Source organism: Erithacus rubecula, assembly GCF_903797595.1.
Source record: "Erithacus rubecula genome assembly, chromosome: 5".
Lineage (NCBI taxonomy): Eukaryota > Metazoa > Chordata > Aves > Passeriformes > Muscicapidae > Erithacus > Erithacus rubecula.
The window spans coordinates 5,348,153-5,364,166 of NC_136687.1; the positions used below are offsets into that span (position 1 = coordinate 5,348,153).

Sequence of the window (16,014 nt, forward strand, 5' to 3'; positions counted from 1 at the left end):
AGATGTGCATCCCTGGTGCTAAAAAAGGCAGAATGAAGGGCCTGCACCAGTTTTCCTTTTCTTTTAGCTAGTGTGCCATGTGTTAAAATGAAACTCAAAATTCACATTTTCTAAGGAGCAGGGGACCAGCAATGCTGGATGAGCACAAAGGGTTAGAACTGGACCAGGTGGGAAGGCAGTGAACTGGAGTTCCCAAATTCAAGCAGGAATTTCTGAAGAGTGCACCTACATCCAAGACAAGCCCAGTTCAAGGAATCCCATCAGAATGTCCCCACTGTGAGCACGTGGCAATCCAGTGCCTGGGTCCTCTCCTGAGTCTGAGGGACCAGCAGGAGCCTCCTGCCATCACCAGCCAAAAATCCTTTCACATTAGGACAACCTTCTGTCAGAATCCTTTTGGGACAATGACAGATAATCACACTAAATTATGAATAAAAGAGCCAATGGCTTCTTTCTGTAAAAGCACCAAAACTGAGGGAAAAAGACTCTATTTCTAATAGACCTCTGAAAAACTACCTACAGCTTATCAGTGAACACATCTTGGTGTGAAGAATGAATAATTCCAAGAGCATTTGATATTTTGATACAGTTTACATATATATAAATGTGATGCAAAGGTACATAATGTGAATTTACAGAAACACAAATTTTTACTTGAAGGGCACAGAGCCAAACTAAAAGGGAACAGTGGACAAGATGTAAAATGCAGTTGCTATTCCCATGCCTCTTGCAGGTGTTTTCCTGATTCAAGATAAAAGTATAAAGCAACACACATATTTTATTCATCAAAATATACTGCTGATAAATCTTCAGCGACTTTCCAGCAGTTCCACAAATCCTGAAATCACTCGGAGTTTTAACTAATATTTCCTCTCACTGCAACCTGGTTTGCTTAAAAAAATTACATTATAGTTACTCAACACCTCTTTAAGCAATGAAACCCAGGCAGAAATCTGTTTATTGGTATCCAAATCTCCATATAAAACAACATTCAGTATTTCCTTCCAGTTGGCCCCACAATTTACAAGCCCACACCACTGTGGATATATATAGGACAATATATTTATTGCAACCCATCCAAAGTCTCTTGACTGTTGATTCCATATCTGCTTCCCAGTGTCCTGCTGAACATTTACATAAGATGATTGCTTTTAATCTTTCTGTATTTGCTTCAGACATGCCCTGACAACCACTTAGAAAAGTGGTATTTTCCTGACAAAATGAATCATTTGTCTTCTACCACCAAGTTGCAGATCTTTGTTACAGAAATAGAAAGGCTAGAACATGCCCTAGGAAGTCTCTTTCTCTTTGAAATTATAGGGAGCAGACATACTCAATTTGAAAATCGTGTGATAAAAAAAATTAAAATTAAAAAAAAAAGGCACAATTTCCTGAAGCATGAGCTCATAATGGGAACAACATACTGTGACAAGTGGATTGCAAGAGGAAAAATACAGCATGGAATTGCACAACTCCTTTCTAAGTCAAAGTACTGACACCATGTTCTGCTGAGAAAACCTTTTGTGCCTCTGATTCAATGATAAATTTCATGTGATTTCTCCTGGTTGGAGGAACAGAATAGAAACAAAACCAAAGCACTGTCCTGAAGTGTTAGCATTAAACATCTCCTTAAAGAAATAAACTTTGTGTCTTTGATTGTTACATAAAATTCTATTTTTGGCCTGAACAAGAGGGAGAAAAAGAACAAGAAAAAAACCACTATTATTCTCAATCCTTTTTAAGGAAGAAAATACTTCAATTTCCAGCCCTATATTCCAGTTTTCAGCACCCCTGCTTGGCAAACTGGTCAGTGCTGAATTCCTACCCACCCAATGCATCTAGAACAGTCTCACCCTCCCCAAGTTTGTGTCTATCACAGTTTTAACCACTTCTGGTTTTCTCCAGCTCTGACCTTCCCAAGGCTATTGCTTCCTAACTATTTTCTGACATGCCTATCCTTCCCAAAAATGAGCCCTCCTCCTCCAACATCCACCCAGGTTCAGATCCTGCTCTTTCCTCTGCCCATACTGTTCTGTGACCTGAGCACTCCACACTCTGATGCTGACAGCTCACACACTGAGTTTCTCCAAGATGAAACTAATTTTAAATTTTGCAAAGTTGCAGAACATGCATTTGGTTAAGACCAAAGCAGGACCAGCACTTTGCTCTCCATCCTCCCTGGAGACCTCAGCCACCTATGATTTTTCCTCTCAGCAGATAATGCCATCAGGCCACTGCTTCACAGCAGAGCATCAACAGAACTTTGTCCTCACTCTTCCTGAGCCTTTTTGGATATAAGTTGTGCTGTTTTTACTCGGCAAGTTACAAAAATGAGGAGGAACAGCATCTTTCTATGACCATGAAGTCATCTACTACACTTTTCCCCAAAGGCCTTTATGACAACCACATTCCCCCACCAGGCTTTTGCCAAATACTTGGTATTTTCTTCCCTTATTCTTTTCATCACCTCTCTCTTTAAACCCCTGCATTTAATTGGCTTTGGCAACTCAGGCACAACTGAAGGGGTTTTTTTTCCCATTTGTGTGTAAAAGATGTAATTGCAGTTGCTCACCTATATTTTGTTTACTAAGAATAAAGATAACAATTTTCCAGCTCACTGTATTCGCCTTCAAGCTTTCTGGCTCATATAGACAGCATTATTCCTACATATGGCATCTTTTCTCCCCTTGACAATAAAATCTCCCACTGATGTCTCTCTGTTAGAATACAACAAATCATAATTATTAGTTAACAGTATAAATGTCCACCAGAGGACAAAAGCAAATCTGGGGCTTTTCCTTCACTGAAAAACCCTTTGGTTTAGAGTTGCTTCCTACTTCTAGCCTATTTCATCTGCCAGTTGAAATACAGAGTGACCTCTCCATATGGCACTTTCAACATATGGAAAAAAGATACAGATGCACAAATGTTTTGTCTAAAACACGGAGAAATTGGAAAGCATCCTTCAGTTCCAGTTTATTGTCTTTGCACTGACACCATAATTTAGAAAAATTAAAATGTTCCCAAGTTTGTGTTTGATAATAACTAGCATTTTTAGAGCAGTTTTTCAGATGCTCTTTTTGAAAAAATGGACTATATACGTCTTGAGTATTAAGCAAAAGGGTCTTTTGTGAAGAAAAATACCAGTTACTGATGTCTCTCCAACAATCAAATGTGCCCCTGTGTGGGCTGTACACACTCAATCTCAGAACAGACCTGCTGATGACTGAGCTACTGCTTTCAGAGAAATCAATTTTTTTGCTTCAGAAAGTTGGGTTGTTTTTTTTTAGCAATAATCACAAAACATTTCAAATCATGTGAATAAAGATCTCAAGTTATTTAACCAAAATAACAGAGACATAACCACAGAGAGAACAATCTTTTTATTTTCATGAAAAGGACAAAGGTTCAATACCATAAAGTTCAAACCAATTTGGAGAAAGGGCAGGATGAAGTTTACTAATATGCCCTAAAATCTGAAACACAGACTTGACCTAAAATAAAAACTCAACCCCTCAAATGCTTCTGCTTCATTCTCTGCCTTCAAGAGCTGAAACCACAAGATGTACACAGCCAACTATTCTGCAATATGTTGGTACCCACAAGCACTTTTATGGATCTAAAAGCATGAATTTACTATTTTTCTGGAGGCAAAAAAATAAAATCATCTTCCCAAGGTGTTGCACTGCCCCTTTGCCTATCCCATACATTGTCTTTCTTCTGCATGCACAGTGTCCAACCTCACAACCAACCCAGCTCCAGCAAGGGATGCAGGTCAGTGATCTCCCAACAGCTGGCCCTGAAAGGCCACAGCTGGATGAAGTGAATCTTTATGAGCCACCAGGACATCCTGCTCCCACCAAATGAATGTCCAAAGTGGCTGAGTTGAATGTGCCATAGGGATGTAAAAAGCTCCTGTTCAGGCATTTCCTCCTCATCAAGAGAAAAGCTTTTTTTTGCTGGCTCTGGTGACAACACATGCAGGTGATGTTGGCAATGTGTAATCCAAGCACAGAGACTGTTGGGAATATTCATCCAAGGGGTTCCACCTGTTCAAGAGCAGATGGGGCACCAGAATTCTGAAAAACCCATCAGGGCTTTAGGAGCATCCAAAAACATGGAACCACCCCCTGACCAGGACACAGCAGCTTGGCTCCATCAGGTAAAGAAAAGCAAATAAAATAAAACTTTGCAGAAAGCAGATTTGAACACAAGTGGTTTGTCCTTCCATCTTCCATGACAGCAGTGCCAATACATCTGTTTGTAGAAGTTTCTCTGCAGCAGCACCTTCAAACTGTAACTTGCTGCACATGCTCTCTCCTTATCTCCAGATGTTAAAATCAAGTTTATCTCTCAGCAGAAATGCACAGATTGCTGTCCTTGGACCATGTGCACCACATCCCATGCAAGCCTCACTGATGCTACATGATCACCAACCAGAAGAAACAAAGCACTGCAAGGTAACACAAACTGGAGGTGCATGGGGGACACAAGAAATGTTCCCTAGTAACAAACTCAGAATATCTGACAGAAAAAAAAATATGTCCCATTATTCCCCCTGGTCAGGGTACTTAGCTCTTTGTTTCCCCACAATGCTTTTCAAAGGGTTGATCCATCCTTTCCCCAGCTGCTCTCACAAATCCATTCTGTCTCATACTAAATTCAGTGTACTTAAGATGGGCTGCACTTCATCCACTAGAGCATCCAGTAGAGCATCCATCTGCTCTATTCCCACTCTGATCCAGCTCCCACCTGGCTGGCACAGCCCAAAATCTTATGGCAGAAGATGGGCATGGCAACCTGGGGCTCAGCTGGGAGCTTTCCACTGAGAGCCTGCCAGATTCCTTGAATCCATTCTTCTCACTATGCTCTCCTGTACCCACAGCAACTGTGAAATCACTTTTAATTATGCCCTTTTGCCTGACCCACTTATCTCAGAATTGCAGTATCTGGGATAGGCAAAAAACAGAAAAAAATAAAAAGGAGGGAAGCTGCTCATTTTACTTCCTGGCCAACTCCTTTCAGAAAAGCCAACTCTGTTCTGATTTTCTCCACTATTTTTTCCTCTGTCTTTCCTTTCTTCTTCAACTTGTCTTCTGTATCTTCCTTTTGTTTCTCTCTGCAAGAAGAGGAATCGGGTTAGGAAAAGGGAACGATGGAGACTGCTGATCTAAATTGCTTCACATCTCCAAATATGTGGAGAGAAAATGATGGGGCGTGGGAAGGGAATGAAGCCCTGTGGGTTTTCTTTTCCAGATGACTTTCTTTCCTTCTGGCTCATGACTGAACAAGATATGAGAGAATAAGAACTGCTGGAGATTTTGGCAAATATTGAAAAGGAGAACATGCGACTACAATTATTTGGAGAATAAGAAGCAAATGCTAAAGAAAAAATAAACCTCACACATACTGGCTATGGTCTCTTTCCAGAGGGAGAAGGTCTGAATTAAATGTGTTTATTTTTCCCATTAATTTAAGCATGGATTTCATATAAAATTCATTAATACCTATGTCAAATACAGCAAGGAAAACCAGCTTAGAGGCATCAGAATGAATAATTTTACCATAAGAGAGAAGACACATAGTTCTGTTTCCTGAAGGATGACAAGAAACCAGAAAGAGATGAAAGCACAACCTTATATTGCAACTAACAATATTAAAATGTTCTTGCCTACAAACTAGGAGGCACCACCATGCATTTTTTGCATACACTGATTTCTGCACAGAAAACAGATAAACTGACCCTGTTACTGTGCACTGCTGTATGGAACACGTTTAATTTCTGGTTCAGAAGAAAGTAGTCTAGTGATAAAAACAGAGTGAGCATGCCTGGGTTTGTTCCCACAGAACATGAGCTGTCCTGCAGGTACTGAAGCAGAAGGCACCGTGCTGCAGCTGCCCACAGAGATCCATGTTCCCCTCTGCAATAGCTCACACCAAATTCCTCATCACTCCTGCACAAACCAGCAAACCCACCAAGAGTGAGCACAAGCACAGAAACTGAGTATTTATTTAAACATAAGCTGTCCCTGAGACATCCTTTCATGGGTTTCTTACGTGTGACCTTTGGGAAGGAAGGACACGTTCAAAACCTCAGTCACTGTTTGTTTGCAGAGGTGATACCATCCATGCAATAAATACAGTGCACATACCTGATTATTTACCTTCACCAAATGAACTAGAGAAAACAATCTGTTTGTTTTTAACTCATTTAAAATAGAGGTATCTTTCACTGGAAGAAGCATTTTCCATAGGAACAGGGTTTGCACTTTGTGACGTTTTCAGAAAGACCTAAGAAATAATATAAAATAACAACTATTTCTGCCTCCTGCTAGGCTTGTTGGAGTATTTTAAAACAGCTTTGCTAAAATAAACCAACTTTTTTTTCCCCGAACAGATTTGCCACCAGGGAACCAAATCCTACCCTTATAAGGCTACAGCAAAACAAAAGTCCTGAAAAAAAGTACAAAATCTGGTCCATTTTTTAACTCAGGAAACAGGAATATTAAGACACAACAGGTTTAAAATCAGTTTCTTCAGCTTTAGCAATAGTCAGAATTTTCAGAAAATAATGTTCCCAAAGATCACCTTCTAGTCCTTCATTCCTCTTCATCTAGTGAGTTCTTAAACTATTAGAGCTACAAAGCTAAAGCAGAGATTTTAAATCCACAGCCAGTATTCAGACCTTACCCACTGTGATGTTTTACACACACAGACATGGTTACTTTTATCACTACAGAACTCAAACTGTTATGGCAAAGCAGAAATTATTTAAACAGCTTTGCCTACAAACACTGATACTGCCTCAGTATAAAATCTCAATATACACAAAGAGAAAGATAAAGTCCTTAGTGTTAAACACTGGAGAAAGATCTTAAAAATAATGGACTCTCAAGTAGTTTGCAATAATTTCAAATAATGTCTGTGCTAAGCTAACACAGAAATCAAACTATTTGAAAAATAAAAAAATCAATGGTAAAGATTAATGTTCTCTCCAAGGCAAGACAAATTGCAGGAAAAAAAGGTTGAAAAGCCAAGGGTTTTCTTTTCCATTTTACCAGATTTCTGCTATGGGCTTTATTCAATGTGAGAAATTGCATGAGAAGCAAATTGCTCCAAAGCTGAGCTGAACCCCACCCAAGATTAAGTGAACACCAAACACAGACCACTTCCTTTGGGTTCTTGGTATAAAAACAAAATATTACCAAAATATTCAGCAACAAAGGATGCTGCTAGGGCAGCTCCCACGAGCAGTTCCATGGCTGATGTCTGCAGCTTTCCAAAGTCTGGGTAAGTAAACTTAAAAGGATCTGGAGAGAAAAAGTTATTTCCATCGTTTTTTCTCATTATCCACCACTACAGGCTGAGTTGTATAAAAGATTTTACTGTAGCACATACAAAAGCAGCGGCACACCAGCGAGCACTTCATTAATTAAAAGCCAGAAAAGGAAGTTTGCTAAACGAAGCAAATGTTCTTATCACTCCTATCTATATTCATTAAAACTGACAGGAAACCAAATATCACCATCTGTCTACTTGCAATAAAGACACTAAAAACAGCTCCGGGGTAGAAGAATAATATAAAGTACAAAACTCCAGTTTTTCAAGTTTCAGTTTTAAATGGACAAGAGAGAAACTGATGTCAGACGAGGGAGAATGAAGGATGACAAGGAGCTGGTACATGAGACTGAAAAAAAAAGATTAGATGCTTTAGAATATAAATTGAAGCCCCTTTGAAATCTCAGAAAACAAACAACAAACTCAAGTTTGCACTGTCCTTTTCATTCAGATCAATGAGTCTGGGAAAAGCCAAGTGTTACGATGGCAGCTTATTTGCTTATTTAGAAATAACTGCTACTAAAAACAGAATATTGTATTCAGAATTGTATTGTAAGTCAGAAAATTGCATTATGCAACTTAAACTGTGAGTTTTTAATGGTCAAGCAAGTCCCAGGAAACACTTGTGCTTTATTATGCCCAGGTATACCCTCCTCAGATTTACAAGAGATCATTCTTTTAATTATTCCTATATTTGGATTTTGCTTACAAATCAGAAACTTGGTATAAAACTGAGTAAGATTTGGTGAAAGGGAAAGACTGGCAGAGGTATTAACTTAGCTCTTTAAAAAAGTATCAGAGCTCACACCAGCAGTAGAGGAGGTCAACCAAAGGTCACTGATTCAAGGTACTTTCCAGCATTTGTACAATTCTTACCTTCCAGTAATTACCTTTTCTTTTTTCCCACAGCAGGGCAGAGGAAAGAAAAAACAAATAGTTGGTAATAAGATATTTAATGACAGAAATGAAAATAAAGTACTGCTCGCACTCTCAAGAGCACCCAAGTCCCTGTCGTTAATTCTGCACCATTCCCCAGCTGCATTTTGCATAGCAATGAAAAGCACTTCCAGTTCCTCTCAATGCTGCATAAAATATTAGCTCCACAGTCACAGTTTTTAAGACTAAATAAGGTTAAAATAATTTAAGGCTGAGATAAACAGAAAAAAAAAAAAAAAGAAAATTGATTGTTAAAAGTCTCCCAGCCCCCTGTGGTGCCGAGGTACCAGAGCACATATGGTGCAGAGAGAGCCCTGAGACCTACAGGATGCACAAATGGGGTCAGGAGACAAGGAGCAAGGCAGTTCAAGACTAAATCAAACCCTTATTGATTTTTATTATCATGTTTCTCCAGGATGGTATTTTTTTTTTAACTTTTTTTTTATTATTATTTTCTGCGCTAGGAAAAATAACTCTTACCTTGAAAAAAGCTCTCATTAATATTCTATGAGAATGCTTTTTTATCCTCAATACAATTACAGCAGAGCAATTATTATTCTTCTGTTAATACTTTAACAATACTAACAGAACTATTAACAGCTCAGCATAATGAGGCATTTGTGAAACAGAACTGTAGGGCTACTTCTGTTTACTAAAGAAACCACAACAGAATTATAGGAGTTAAATAAAATCTGAGTGTAAAAAAAGTCACTGTAAACTGATGTGCAAATATGCCATCAGACTCCTCCCTGATTCTGAGGAATCTTTTTTTGAAAGTCAAGTCAATCCAGTAAGGATATAGGAAAACCAAGTATTTTTAAGTGAAGGTTGAAATTCAAGAGTAAATTCTGTTTGTTGTTCAATATATAACAGAGACATCTATTTGTGCATGCCAATGAAATCATTGGGGTGCTTAGAAAGGATTTGAAAGGCAAACATGGAGATATGCAACAGAAGAGAAAATACAAAACCATCCATAAAAAATTCCTGAGTGTGCTGTAAAAATGCATCCAGGCTGATGCTGGAGAATGTTTATTTATTCTAAGGTGGTTACACAGCATCTAAAGCACACAAGAGACATTGCTGTAATGGGAGGGAAAAGTCAGTGTTGGCATGTTACCTTTATAAACCTTTTTTAAAAAAGCTGCATGTAAAGGCAACAAGCATAACCCAGATTATTAGATTTTGGAAAATTTTATTTTATATATGCCTTGTAAGAGTTCCTATTTTCCTACTGAGAGTAGTAACTGTGGAAGTTACATTTAAAATTATTTGCTAACAGAAAGCAAATGAATAGTCAGGTTCTTCAGGAGCATGGATAATCAGTGGAAAAGGTGAAATTCTCTGGCAAAAAGAAAGCACAATTCACTCCTGTAGTCCTCCTGTCCACAGCTGCCACAGTAACAGCATGCAAATCAAAACATCTTCCACAGCACATACTGGAGAAAACCAGCCCCAGACTCCAGGCTCCTTGGATTTGAGGATGCCAGGCTGGGAAAAGCTTTCTTGGGAACTGAGAAAAGATCCATTTCCTGCAGTCCTCTCAAAAAGGTAAATGAATCTGAATCCTGTAACACAGTCCCTCCCATTCCCATACTGGTGAAGCTGCTTCTGTTCTGTTTCCCTTAATTATGAAAAACTTCATTCTAATATCATATACACATACTACCAGTATTATTAATTTATGTTTATTTATATACGTATATATGAAAATATCAACTTACTAAAGACCAGTACTGGGGTTTTTAACCTTGCACCTACCTTGGCAATGAGCTGATAAATCCCCTTTGCCTGGTCTCTACCCACAGATGAAGCTGTCCCTTCTGTAAGGTACCACCAAGCAGCTCCTTTATGTACCAACCCCCCTTCTTGCTCTCAGGATTACATAAACTGTGTTTAAATTCAGGATGGGTTCTGCCCTTTTGTACTCAAATGCATCCTCTTCTCTTCAGCCTGACACATACAATAAACCCTGGATTTGTCAGGTTTGATCCTAGCTTGCAGTATGACTTATTTTGGTGAGCAATTCGCTTTAACACCTCCTCATCCACTGCAACACCTCCTGGATATTATTCCTGAATTTGCTTTAGATAGTCAATAACAGCTTTCCACACACCTTTGTAAAAGCTTCCCTAAAAAAAATCTAGTTTTAAGTGACTGCTCCAGTGACAATGTCCCAGTCACAACGCCCTCGTGTCTTTTATTTAAAGTACAGCACCATCACCTCTGCAACCAGTGATGTAAGTGAGGCTTGTCACGCTTCTGCTCTAGAGCATTAAAAAACCTGACCCAAAACCAAGTCCATCCTAAGTGTACCTTTTAATCCACACCAAGCTAAAATAATTTATTACTATTTACATTGCTTTAATAGCTTTTTTGGGTTGCTATTTAGATGGTCTTAGTAGTAATGACTACAGCAAGCTGAAACAGGTTGGCCACAAAACAGAACTCAGGGCAGCACTAAAAATAAAACCTGGGTGTCTTGAAGCCTGGGAAAAACACAGCAATGCTCCAAGGTTGTCAGTACAAACCTGCAAAACAAATCTTCTATACAGACAACATTTCTTATTCATCAATTTGAATGGACAGATATTTACAGACTGAGAATAATTCAGTTTCTGCAGGTTTCTTGGACACTCCCATCATCGTGCTCCCCTTTCCCATGTGTTTCTTCGCCCACACTTCATTTGTCTGCCCTCTACCATCTTTCTTGCCTTCAGCCAGGCTCAGGCCAACTATTTCTCCATGTCCTGGTTTTGCCTTTCTCTCCCCCATGCCCAAATGATGGGATGCAGGTTATAGCTGAGCCTGTCAGGGCAAGGTCTCAGTAAGCTCCAGTGCAGGAGGGTCTCACTTCTTGGATAACAAGCCAACCTTTTTCTGCCATTTCTTTACACTATGCAGTAATTATAGTCCCTTTTCCCCCTTTTCCCAGCCTATCCCATTATTTCTCTCTCTTTTACACACTATCCATTACTTTTCAGGGTTTTTTCCTTTTTTAAATCATCCAATCACTACCACAGTCTTTAAGAGAAAGTTAAGGCTGCTGAATGTCTCACACCTGTCATTTCAGCATTATGATTAGGAAGCAGATTCTGAAAATCCTGAAGCCACCATAAAACTGGAAACTAAGAAATCTTCCCACAGATTCCATCACTTTATCACTGTTCTTGTATGCTTCCCCAGATACCTGCTGATCACCATCAGAGACAGGATATTGAATTATAAGTGCTTGCTCTGAATCAGAACAGCTGTTCTTACAGATTTATTGCTAAAACAACATGGGTTCTGCCAGACCTAAGAAAATCAGCAAGAAATAGTTACAGATTCTTGTATTTTGCTACAAGTAGTTTTGGTATTTGGAAATTCCTTTTCTTTGTCTATGTTTGTTAGACTGCTATGCAGAGAGAGTTAATTCTGGTAAAGATTAACACATATGTAAAGTATCCAGATGATTTCCTTGATCATGATAGGAAACATCTAGATATGAAATTCAGCACAAAATACTTTTCAGCTTCTGAGAAATAAGGGTGAAACTACTTTGAACATAGTTACAGTAAGAGCATCGTCCTTATTAACATAAGAAAGAAAAACGATTTGTTGGAAAACATTCACCATTTGAGGTATTCCATACTGTTTTCCAATGTCATTTTCCCAGAGACACCAAGAATGGTTTGGTTTTGTGGTTTGGGTGGGGTAGGGGAGAAGGCTGTTGATGTTTTGGGAAAACCTACCAAAGCTTGCTTTGTTTGCTTGCTGATCCTCAGCTACAGTAGCAAGTGGCTGCTGGCAGATCTAACTTCAAAAGCCAGCTGCAGGAGAAACTGTCATTATTTCATCCATTCAATCTAAAATTATTTTTTTAATATAAAAAATGTATCAACCAACCAAGCAAAATTTTAAAAATATCCCAAATAAACAGCAGAAGGCTTCCTCAATGGCAAAGTCCCAAGCCCAGTTGGCCAAACCCTTCCAACCACACACCCATCCCTGGGTTTCAGATCCAAGTTAAACTCCACTCCCCACCAATTTTATCTTGCCAAATTCAGAGCAGGAAGAAAACATCTAGAGGACTCCAGCACAGGCAGAGCATGGACACACACACAGAGCAGCATTCCCAGGGGCCTGCCCTGCAGTTGGATTTTATTAAAGATGCACACACTTCTTCTCCAGTCAGAAATATTCAGGGGCTCCAGTGCATGAAGAGTAACTCACCAACCCCACCTCCCTGTCTGTACCATAAAATAAACACAGTCTCTGAGATGGACTCTATGGATTTATGTCCTTTCAAAAGAATTTAGTAATTGGAGGGGGGAAAAATAGAACCACAAGTAAAGTGAACAGTTCAAAATGGGCAGTAAATAGTTTTGAAAGCAATGTTCTCATCTGGGAGTATTGCAACAGATGTTTATCATGAGCTACTGCAATAGTTAACTCAACTCTTTGCCTTTGGAAACAAGCCTTTTTTCCTCAGGCAACTTAGAGAAAACAAGGGGATGTGCCAGAACTGACAGCAAGCAGTTAACTGAATGAAGCAGGAAGAAAAAAAAAAAGCCATAGAGCTCAACCAAATAAACTGGTATCTGGCCCAAAAGACTTAGATGAACAGGTGTATGTGTGGGTGGGATTGGAAGGAAAAAAATAAAGAAAAGCATTTAAACAAAGCTTCCATTGACATTCTGGTCACTGAAGTGGGTACACACAAAATGAGCCAAACAACATTTTTGAACAATTCAGCAAATAATTGATTTCTTTCCCTAATTTTTTTTCTTTTTTTTTTTTTTGAGAGGATAGTTAATATGATTATTTAACTTGGGTTTTAAAATATGATGCCAATAAGCCACAATAAGTAACAACTCAGAGGTTATCCTATTCCAGGATATTCTGAGGAAGAATGAAAAAAGGAAGGTACAAAACTACGTATGCAATCTGGTATTTACTCCTTAAAGATACAAATGTAAATCACAATTTAAAGCATCATTATTTAAAGCTGAAATTACCATGTTAATGCAAATCAGATCTGTTTACAGCATTTCCTAAAGGCAAGTGAAGGGCTAGTAAGTCTATACCCAGAGCCATTCTTCTGCTCCTGATTTCACAGGCATTTAGTTTTGAGAAAACCTTGAGCATACAAGTGTCCTGTGAAAAAAGAGAGCAGTTCATCCCCTTTGACCATCCAAAAGAGATCAAACAAGAGAGGTGAGTGCACCATGTCCTCAGCAAACTCACCTGAGCATCACCTACGGCTCCCCCACCCCTGGGACCACACTCACCCTGGCTGCACCAGGATCCATGGAAAACTGCAGGGAGGCAGAGGTGGTTTTAAGGATTTACAGCTTTGTACAGCTTATAAGGCTTCCCTCAACTTTCACATGAAGCCCACACCTTCCCCTTCATAGTCCCAGCTGTGGTAACACAATAACTCTGTAAACTTTGATATAAACTTCCTTCCCCTACTGAAGAAAATCTCAGCTTGTTGCTTGTTTGGGGCTTTTTAAACAGAGAGAAAAACAAATGCCAATCTGTCAAGAGCAAAAAAGATGTAAAGAGATTTTGTTCTTCTAATTGCTCAGCAGAACAATAAATGAATAAAAAGCTCTAGGAAGTCCTTTCCACTCGGCAGTATTTCTGCTGGTAATGCAGAACAATTTTCCTTGGTACTTCTCTTAATCAACAAAAACAACAGCAAACATTTCAGCCCTTTCATATTTGATGAAGAGATTGATGTTATTTATTCAAGAAAGTTTTTATATAAATATTCCTTCCCTTCTAAAAAGACCAATGACCACAAAGCCACCAGTCAGCAGTACCTTTACTCAGCCCTTGGCCCCTTCCAGGCCATTGGAACAGCCACACATTGGTCTGTTGACTAAAATACAACCTTTTGCAGCTTGTCTTGTTAAAGGCTTTTCCCCCCATATATTGAAAGTCATAAATGTCATGGGAAACGTTTTGTTTTCTAAATTTTTAGTATTCCAGAGAAATACACTGACATTGCATTCTGCAAGCCTTGCCAAGAACGTCTTTTGTGTTCACAGTTTCAGTGTTGATGATAAATTTTGAACACTAACAGTACAAAGTATGATTTAAATCTGAGCCTAAATCATAAATGTAAAAGTAATTTAAGCTAGTGAACTGGAAACCTTAATTTAAATAATCTCATATTGCCAATATAGTTTTCTTAAAGACCTATTTGCTTTCAAAGGTTGTTAGTTCTCATTGAGAAGGTAAATAAACTACATGCATCTATTTAAATTATTATGAAACCTAATATATTCTACATCTTTTATTTTTACATTTTATTAAGTAGACAATTTACTAGGCAATTATTTTTTTAACTACAGTTCCTAAGCACTTCAAAAATATTTAGTGAGTCCTAAAGCACCTTTTATAATGACGATTATCCCCATTTTATAGAAGGATAACCCAAAGAAGAGACAATTAACTAGTCTGGGCTCTTTCCTTCACCACATTAAACTAACTCTAAGGTAGCATGATTGATCTCCACTACAACAGCAACCTGTTACACATAATTTTTCACTCTGACTGAGCAATTGTAATAATTTGCAATTAATGAGTAAGAAATCAATTAGAAGCAAAAATTCAGGCAGCAACAGCAGAAGGCTGGACTAAATATCTGTACAAGAATCAGGAGGTTTTGCTGAATGGTTTCACCAGGATATGGCACTCAGAACTATTTTTACTTCACCTCCTAAAACGTGGATGCAAAGGTAGCACAGGCACAGCCTGCTGCTGCCTTCACAACACCACAGCTTGCTTGATGAGCCACCTCAATTATTTTGCCCTGAATGACGGCAAAAATAGCAGCGAGCGCCGAGATCGCTCCCACAGCCCAAGAGAAGGAACACGCCAGACTTCCCAAGTTGTACAACCTCTACTTTGAGTACTCAGCTCTTTAAACTGTGCCTCAAATTTTGCAGGATGTTGTGCCAACAGCACTTAGTGTCAATGTTTCAGTACCATTTCTGCATATTGAATATTGCTCACCCCAGGCTGAGACCTTGCACTTGCACAGTTTCTTTCCTGAGGGACAGCAGTGGCCTGGAATGTTTACTAGTCAAGACAGGCCATGTATGAAAAGTGGGAGAAGTGGTACAGAATTATTTTTTACATTTTTCCACAGTCTCTTATCGCTGTGCCCGTTTTTCATCAGTACAAAAGACAATTTGTACACCAAGTTGTCCCATGATGGGAAACTGCATCTTTCCAAAAGCATCTCCTGATCTCTCCTCCCAAGCCAAGGAGGAGCATCAGTGACTTTTAGGTTACTTTACCCTCCTGTGAACTTGCCTTTCCTGGGATGTACACAAAAATTTTAGCAGTTAGACATTAATGACCATCTCTGAGCTTAGCCTGGATGGCAAGAGGCACCCTCCACCTCATGGTGCAAGAAAATAAAACAGTAAAAGACTCCGTGGTCTGTGAAGAAACAAATTTGATAGGAGTAAACATATAAAATGCTTTTTCTCTGGTAAAACTGTGACCACCACAGGGATGTGGAGCAGAAGGGTCTTGAGGAGACAACCCATGGCTTTGACACTGCAAGGTCCAGCTGGATTCCCCCATCTCACTCCAAGTCCTCACCCGTAGTTTCAGGAAATAAGAGTGCTGTCCCCTCCAAAATCAATTGCAATACTGTGTGCCAGACCCCAAACCACACCTCACCAAAGGCCACACACACACACACACACACACACAAGATGTTTTTTGCCTACACAC

General features: G+C 39.1%; 1 protein-coding gene and 1 long non-coding RNA gene across 15 annotated transcripts in view; both read right to left on the reverse strand.

Moving 5' to 3' along the window:
• CTBP1 (C-terminal binding protein 1) overlaps positions 1-16,014 on the reverse strand; it is a 230,912-nt gene that overhangs the window by 127,411 nt on the left and 87,487 nt on the right. The gene's annotated exons all lie outside the window — the stretch shown is intronic.
• LOC306802416 lies at positions 6,461-7,283 on the reverse strand. The gene is made up of 2 exons (XR_013774357.1): positions 7,206-7,283; positions 6,461-6,646 (listed from the first exon to the last, which is right to left on the reverse strand). It is a non-coding gene; the product is annotated as an uncharacterized lncRNA (long non-coding RNA).